The 8,763-nt window shown below is 31.1% G+C and overlaps 4 non-coding genes across 4 annotated transcripts; all 4 read left to right on the forward strand.

Annotated features, from left to right (window-relative positions):
- Nucleotides 1-5,058: 5,058 nt before the first annotated feature.
- Nucleotides 5,059-5,131, forward strand: TRNAK-UUU. The gene has a single exon. It is a non-coding gene; the product is annotated as a tRNA-Lys (tRNA).
- Nucleotides 5,132-5,992: 861 nt separating this feature from the next.
- Nucleotides 5,993-6,065, forward strand: TRNAK-UUU. Its single transcript has one exon. It is a non-coding gene; the product is annotated as a tRNA-Lys (tRNA).
- An 857-nt stretch (nucleotides 6,066-6,922) lies between these two features.
- Nucleotides 6,923-6,995, forward strand: TRNAK-UUU. The gene has a single exon. It is a non-coding gene; the product is annotated as a tRNA-Lys (tRNA).
- A 1,467-nt stretch (nucleotides 6,996-8,462) lies between these two features.
- TRNAK-UUU lies at nucleotides 8,463-8,535 on the forward strand. Its single transcript has one exon. It is a non-coding gene; the product is annotated as a tRNA-Lys (tRNA).
- Nucleotides 8,536-8,763: the final 228 nt, after the last annotated feature.

Genomic DNA, 8,763 nt, shown 5'->3' on the forward strand with positions numbered 1-8,763 from the left:
GATCTTAACAATTAAATCCGTACTTAATCAAGTTAAGTATGAATCCCCTAAGAATTTTCTCATTCAGAGTCAACTCAGACAATTCTACCTCTTAAGGGCATTTCCGTAATTTCTTAACCAGATAATTTCGATATTAGCTCTTAACGAAAATAATATAATTTAGAGATCCTATGATTAATTGTTTTCTTGAATACTCTCTGATCTTGAAACGGTTCTCTTAACAAACTTCTAGTATTCTTCACAAACTCTCATAGGATTAAAAACCGGTTATCCATAATTTCCAAATAAAACTAACATTTCTTATGCACATCAATATTTTATCAGATCAATATGTCTGTAAAATCCTCTTATCTAAATTCCATATTCAAATCTTATCTTTTTATAACATAAGGGTATTTTTTATAATTTTACCCTACCAGAGTATTCTCATAATTTCTCATCCAAGTACCTTTAACATTTAACCTTTGATGAAATAAATTATAAGTTGCAGATACAGAGCTGATTTCTTTATCACTAATCACAAACTTGTAATTTAATCTAACAATTCCTCAATCTCTTATATTAGTCATTCGATCCGTAATCAGTTACAGAATTTCTACCACATCATATCAAGTGTATAAATTATTCAACTCCACCAAAGTGACCAACATTATCTTGTTCATGCATTTATCAATATAAACATGTTCCATAAAGTGTAAAGAGGTAGTAAAGTATTACCTCGATTTCCGTGCAATACTGATCGACCATAAAAATTCCATTCGAACACCTTTGATCTTCAATTCAACTTCCAATATTTCCTCGAATCCATATAAACAGAAATTACATAAGAAACGGAGCTTAATTTTGAAAAACGGATTGAATCGGATGATAAATCAGTCAAAAACAGCTTACCGGGTTCGAATTTGGCAAAACCAACTTCAGATTCGGATTCAGGACGTCGAAAGCATAAAATATGGCTTTTCGAAAATTTGGAATCTTCAATCAAAATCAAAGTTAACGGGTTTGACTGGTAGTTTCGAGGCCTTCGGGTTCGAATTTCGAGAAACGGACTGCGGAATCGGATTTGGAACGTCAAAAAATGTCAGGATAAGTATACTCGGTCAAAGCTAGTCAAAGTTTTGGTCAATAGTGGTCAACGCCAGTCAACGGTCAACGGGTCAACGGGTCGGGTCAACGGGGCGGGTCAACAGGTCGGGTCAACAGGTCGGGTCGGGTAAACGGGTCGGGTCGGGTCGAGTTGTGACCGGTCAAACCGGTCAAATGGATTATAAAACCGGTCAAACCGGTCATTTTTCCTTCCCCACGCGTAATGACGGCGCATGAACAGTGCACTGATATCAGAAAATTCCCGGAAAAATTCCTAAAAATTATTTTAATCGATTTCTAGAAACTTACAACGCTCGGTTCAATTTTTTGAACGGCGGAGAGCTCGATTTCAACGAATCGGAAACTTTGACCGCTTCACCTCCACACGCACCGCCGCCGCCGGAGAAAAGGGAGGACACCGGTGGACTCGGAACGGCTCAAGGAACATGATGGTGCGGGAGGTGTCGTAAATGGATGACCCGATCGTCGTGAATCGATGAAAAACCAACTAAAATCGACTTATTACCGACGATACTTCCTACTGAAATTCACGACGAACGGTGATGATTCACGACAAAAGGTTTGAGGGATTTTGTTCCTCGGTTGACAAAGAACACGATGGTGGTTTCGGCTCATCGATCGGAGGTCGGGACGGCGAGTAGATCGGAGTTGGAAGTTGGGTTGAGGGAGAGGGAAAACTGGAAAAATTTCCAGAAAACATAAGGGGGATTGGGGTTTATAACATCTCATATTTAAAAATGGTTAAACCAAGAGTTTAGCCATTGAACTTCCTACACTTCATAAAACGGTCTACCAACTTTAAAATTTTACAATTTAACCCACTGTTTCTTTCAAAATACCAATTAAATCCACCACTTTATAATTTCTAAATTTTAGCCCCTAAATTGGGGTGTTACAATTCTACTGTCAGAATTGTTCAAAAGGACTTAAATAAATAATAAGATTGGATTTCATAGTAAGATCGAACGGAAGAAAAATATTAAAATACACTGAATCTGTAAAATGACCAAAATACCCCTGTAATGGAAATGACTCAAGAATATCACCAAGCTCAGGAATGATTGGATATCCTCGAGCTCTGAAATGAATGGAATAAAATTGAACACCAAAATTACCTTATAGCCTAAACTAAGTAAATGTCTTGGATTAATTAAGGAATCCAAATAAGCATAGGTATTGGACTACCTTTAAAAGTAATCGAACGTAATTTAAGTGAGTAGATCAACCCTAAAGCTATATCAATACCTGAATGGCATAGAAATTACTGGAATACGTGTTCATCTTCTCAAGTTTGGCTCGATGATAAATTTTGGAAGTATTCATCTCAGCTCAACTCTAGATCGCATTCAGTACTAAGAATTGGACGTTTGTTCGACAAATCAACCACGAAGACCAAATTGAATGGAACGGAAGTACAATATATATATGAAATTCAGTAACGTTTGAATTACTCTGGAAAATCCTGAAGTAACTAGAATAGACTTGAATGCTAAATGAACTAAGTAATCTCAAGGACTAAGGATTAAGTAAGTGATTTGGATGAGTCTGGAAACGTTAATGAACATACATGATGTAATGTTCTTATGGGTCTTGAACTACAATCAATCACGTCAGCATTTCATGACATAGTGGAAGCGTGACATGAAATAAAGACATTGGAAGATTTATTCAGCGATGATTCTGAAGATTATATATGGACTAGAATTTGTGGTATTAAAGTGTAAATACCCTGTAAGGACAATGAATTGACCAGTCAATAAGCATTAATTCTGGGAGATATTCATATGAAGTTGTTTGATACTGAAATCAATCGACATAAACTGTAAATGTCCTGAATCTTCATTTCTTCCTTATCAGCCCAAGTCATATTCTGAATAACTGATGATTTCGTTAGTTATTGAACTCTTCCTATAGTGATTCTAAATTTCGATATCTTATCGGTATACTGAAGATTCATGTTTCTCTACCTGCTAAGATTATCCAGTACCTCTAAATAATTTCTGTAAACTCTGGTGTGTTCCCTAATCACCTGGATATTTTACCTAATTTCTGATTTGATTTCTATTATAATACCTGACCTGGATTCTGATCGGATACTTGACCTGGATTCTGATCGAATACTTGACCTGGATTTTGATCTTATACTTGACCTGGATTTTGATATGATACTTGACCTGGATTATGTTTTAATTTTTGATATATCCGTTTACGGACAGAACATGTTTTATTTGGGGGGGTAATGTTTGAGGAAGTATACCTGGAGGCTCCTCGGTTGTGTGCTTAGGACCTTACTTATTGGCTCCTCTGCTGTGTGCTCAGGGCCTTACTGGCTTGATGATGGGTGTATGGTTCTGGGGAACCTACACATTTTGGACTTGACGGATGGGGGTATATATATATATGTTTTAAAAAGATCTGAAAAGTTACATGATTTTTGGGAACACACTAGAGAACCTATTCTGATCTCCTGAATCTAAACATCCCAAATATTTCCCATCAGAACTGAATACTATCTGTTAATACCTAAAATATTAATGGGACCTCAGCTCAGCCAAAGAAATCTGTAGATATCTGAACCAAAAAGGAAAAATACATTTATCTGTATCTGCACGTTCTTCAGCATCATATGGTAGTTCTGTATTACTGATCTTTCCAAAGCTCATTTTGTTACTCACCTTTTCAAGTTAAAAGAACTGTATCAGTTCATCTATCAATATCAGTAAAGAAGTTCTTCCGGAGTTGCTTGCAGAGTATGGTACATGTGATTAGGGGGCATGTAATTGTATTTTGTTTTATATACGAGTCTAAAAATTTGTTTTATTTTTAAATAGAGACAAATGATTTTATGAGTTTACATGTTTTAATAAAAGTTTTAAATTTTTCGCTATTTTTATATTGGGTCGCTCCGGTGCCCTAATGTGACACCTCAGATCGGATCGGGTTACCCGCATCGGTCTGGGGGTTACATTTTAAATTTGGATAAATATTTACGATACATGTAAAATTAAGTTTATAATTGTAAGATGTCTTAGCTCAGCTAGTAGAGCGCATGGCTTTTAACCATGCGGTCGTGGGTTCAATTCCGACAGACAGTTGAGGTTGAAATTGTATCCATTGTTATAATAGATTTTTATGATTGTTTAGATTTATATTAGCTTAAAATAGTTAAGATGTAATTTTTTGTTTGTTTTCTAAACCTTAATTGTAATGTGCATGACATTTAAACTTGTTCTCTAAGATTTTATTCCCATAGATGAGTTATTGAAAGGGTAATTGTTGATACATTTTTTATCTTCTATGTTTTTCTAGTGCGATAGTAAGGAGTTCATAGTGTTGCTTATGTTAACCTACACAATTTCATTTTATTTCTTGTGTGTAACGGCTACATGCTGAAAAGATTATATTCTTTAAAGTGTTCCAAGTTTTTTTCTTGGAAAATTAGGTTTATTTATTCATTATTTTCAAGTAAAAAGTGTTGTTGAGATGTGCCTTTAAAAGAAGCGGTTCAAAAGATGTAATTTCAGAAACAGCTTTAAAAAAATATTCTATCAAATTGTTATGTTACTTTAAATAGTTTGGTATTGTTTACAAAGTATAATATGAAAAATATAAATTTAGAAAATAGATGAGAAAATAAGTTACCATAAATTATTTTTATGAGTATATATATATATATATATATATCATAAAGTATGAGGATAAAATATGAAAACAAATCATTTAACAATTCTAAAATAATTTTTGGGAGTTATTTTTTATTCAAAAAGTTATCGATTAACCTTGTTCTCTATTTCATTTAATCCTAAATGTATAATTAGCATCAAATTTTTTTGTGTGAAAAACATAGAGAAATATTAGTTTACCTGTGTCAAATTTTCTAAACAATACTTTATAGATTTCAAATATGGATAAATATTTACGATACTTGTAAAATTAAGTTTATAATTGTTAGTTGTCTTAGCTCAGCTGGTAGAGCGCATGGCTTTTAACCATGTGGTCGTGGGTTCGATTCCCATAGACAGTGGAGGTTGAAGGTGTATCCATTGTTATATTAGATTTGTATGATTGTTTAGATTTATATTTATCTTAAAATAGTTAAGATGGAATTTTTTTAGTTTTCTAAACCATGTCGGTAGTGTGCATGGCATTTTAACTTGTTCTCTAAGATTTTATTACAATAGATATGCGTTGTCGTATGGGTAATTGTCGATAAGTTGTTTATTTTCTATATTTCTCTGGTGCGATAGTAAGGTGTTCAAAGTGTTGCTTCTGTTAACAAGTACAATTTCATTTTATTTCCTGTGTGTAACGATTATATGCCGAAAAGATTAGTGTTCCAAGTTTTTCATGGAAAATTAGGTTTATTTATTCATTGTTTTTCAAGTTAAAAGTGTTGTTGAGATGTGCCTTTAAATGAAGCGCTTCAAAAGAAGTACTTTTAGAAAGAGTTTTAAAAATATTTTTTTTCTATCAAATTGTTATGTTACTTTAAAGAGTATTATAATGTTTACAAAGTATATTATGAAAAATATAAATTTAGAAAATAGAATTGATGTTAGAAAGTGAGAAAATAAGTCACCTTAAATTATTTTTCTAAGTATATATATATATATATATATCATAAAGTATGATGCTAAAAGATGAAAACAATTCTTTCAACATTTCTAAAATAGTTTTTTTGGAGTTATTTTTTATTCAAAAAATTATAAGCTAACCTTGTTCTTTATTCATTTAATCCCAAACGTACAATTAGCTTCAATTTGTTTGTGTGAAAAATATTGAGAAATATTAGTTTACCTGTATCTCATTTTCTAAACAATACTTTACAGATTTTAAATTTGGATAAATATTTACAATACATGTAAAATTAAGTTTATAATAGTTAGATGTCTTAGCTCAGCTGGTAGAGCGCATAGCTTTTAACCATGTGGTTGTGGGTTCAATTCCCATAGACAGCTGAGGTTGAAGGAGTATCCATTGTTATAATAGATTTGTATGATTGTTTAGATTTATATTATATCTTAAAATAGTTAAGATATAATTTTTTTGTTTTCTAAACCTTATTGGTAATGTGCATGACATTTAAACTTGTTCTCTAAGATTTTATTCCCAAAGATGGTGTTGTTGAAAGGGTAATTGTTGATACCTTTTTTATCTTCTATATTTCTCTAGTGCGATAGTAAGGGGTTCATAGTGTTGGTTCTGTTAACCAATACAATTTCATTTTATTTATTGTGTGTAACGGCTACATGCTGAAAAGATTAGATTCTTTTAAGTGTTCCAAGTTTTTTTCTTGGAAAATTAGGTTTATTTATTCATTTTTTTCAAGTTAAAAGTGTTGTTGAGATGTTCCTTTAAAAGAAATGCTTCAAAAGAAATAGTTTTAGAAAGAGCTTTAAAAAATATTCTATCAAATTGTTATGTGACTTTAAATAGTTTGATCTTGTTTACAAAGTATAATATGAAAAATATAAATTTAGAAAATAGAATTGATGTTAGAAAGTGAGAAAATAAGTTACCTTAAATTATTTTTATGAGTATATATGTATATATGTATATCATACAGTATGAGGATAAAATATGAAAACAAATCTTTTAACATTTCTAAAATAATTTTTGGGAGTTATTTTTTATTCAAAAAGTTATCGATTAACCTGGTTCTTTATTTCATTTAATCCCAAATTTACAATTAGTATCAATTTCTTTTGTGAAAAAACATATGTTTTCTTGTATTACATTTTCTAAACAATACTTTATAAATTTTAAATATGGATAAATATTTACGATACGTGTAAAATTAAGTTTATAATTGTTATTTGTCTTAGCTCAGCTGGTCGAGCGCATGGCTTTTAACCATGTGGTCGTGGGTTCGATTCCCACAGACAGCGGAGGTTGAAGTTGTATCCATTGTTATAATAGAGATTTGTAGGATTGTTTAGATTTATATTATCTAAAAATAGCTAAGATAATTTTTTTTTTAGTTTTCTAAACCTTGTTGGTAGTGTGCATGGCATTTAAACTCATTGTCTAAGATTTTAATCCAATAGATATGCGTTATCATGAGGGTAATTGTCGATAAGTTGTTTATCTTCTATATTTCTCTGGTGCGATAGTAAGGGGTTCATAGTGTTGCTTCTGTTAACTTGTACAATTTCATTTTATTTCCCATGTGTAACGATTACATGCCGGAAAGATTAGCTTCTTTTAAGTGTTCTAAGTTTTTTCGTGGAAAATTAGGTTTATTTATTCAATGTTTTCAAGTTAAAATTGTTGTTGAGATGTGCCTTTAAAAGAAGCGCTTCAAAAGAAGTACTTTTAGAAAGAGCTTTAAAAATATTTTTTCTATCAGATTGTTATGTTACTTTAAATAGTTTGATATTGTTTACAAAGTGTATTATGAAAAATATAAATTTAGAAAATAGAATTGATGTTAGAAAGTCAAAAAATAAGTTACCTTAAATTATTTTTCTGAGTTTATATATATATATATCATAAAGTATGAGGCTAAAATATGAAAACAATTCTTTCAACATTTCTAAAATAATTTTTGGGAGTTATTTTTATTCAAAAAGTTAACCGTTAACCTTGTTCATAACTTCATTTTTTCACAAATGTACAATTACCTTTATTTATTTATTTTTTGAAAAATATAAAGAAACATTAGTTTACTTGTATCTCAATTTCTAAATTATGCTTTATAAATTATAAATACGGATAAATATTTACGATATGTGTAAAATCAATTTTATAATTGTTAGCTATCTTAGCTACTCTGGTAGAGCATATGACTTTTAACCATGTTGTCGTGGGTTCGATTCCCACAAACGACGGAGGTTGAGGTGTATCCATTGCTATAATAGATATGTATCATTGTTTTGGATTATATTGTCTTAAAATAGTTAAGATGTATTTTTTTTATAAACCTTGTTGGTAGTGTTCATGCCCTTTAATCTTGTTGTCTAAGAGTTTATTCCAATAGGCATGTGTTGTAGAAAGGGCAATTGCCGATAAGTTGTCATCTTCTATTTTTATGAAGTGCAATAGTAAGGGGTTCATAGTGTTGCTTCTGTTAACCTGTACAATTCCATTTTATTTCTTCTGTGTAATGGTTTCATGCTGAAAATATTAGTATCTTTTAGGTTTTCCAAGTTATCGGTGTTTTTAATTCAAAAAGTTATGGGTTAACCTTGTTCTTTATTTGATTTAATCCTAAATGTACAATCAGCTTCAATTTTTGTGTGAAAAACATAGAGAAATATTAGTTTACATGTATCTCATTTTCTGAACAATACTTTATAGATTTTAAATATGGATAAATATTTACGATTCGTGTAAAATTAAGTTTATAATTGTTAGTTATCTTAGCTCAGCTGGTAGAGCGCATGGCTTTTAACCATGTGGTCGTGGGTTCGATTCCCATAGATAGCGTAGTTTGAAGTTGTATCCATTGTTCTAATAGATATGTAATGATTGTTTAGATTTATATTATCTTAAAATAGTTAAGATGGATTTTTTTAGTTTTCTAAACCTTGTTGGTACTGTGCATGGCATTTAAACTTGTTGTCTAAGGTTTTATTCCAATAGATATGTGTTGTCGAAAGGGTTATTGCGGATAAGTTGTTTATCTTGTATATTTTTTGGGTGCGATAGTAAGGG

Source organism: Hibiscus syriacus, unplaced genomic scaffold (genome assembly GCF_006381635.1).
Source record: "Hibiscus syriacus cultivar Baekdansim isolate YM2019G1 unplaced genomic scaffold, ASM638163v2 tig00003518_pilon, whole genome shotgun sequence".
NCBI lineage: Eukaryota > Viridiplantae > Streptophyta > Magnoliopsida > Malvales > Malvaceae > Hibiscus > Hibiscus syriacus.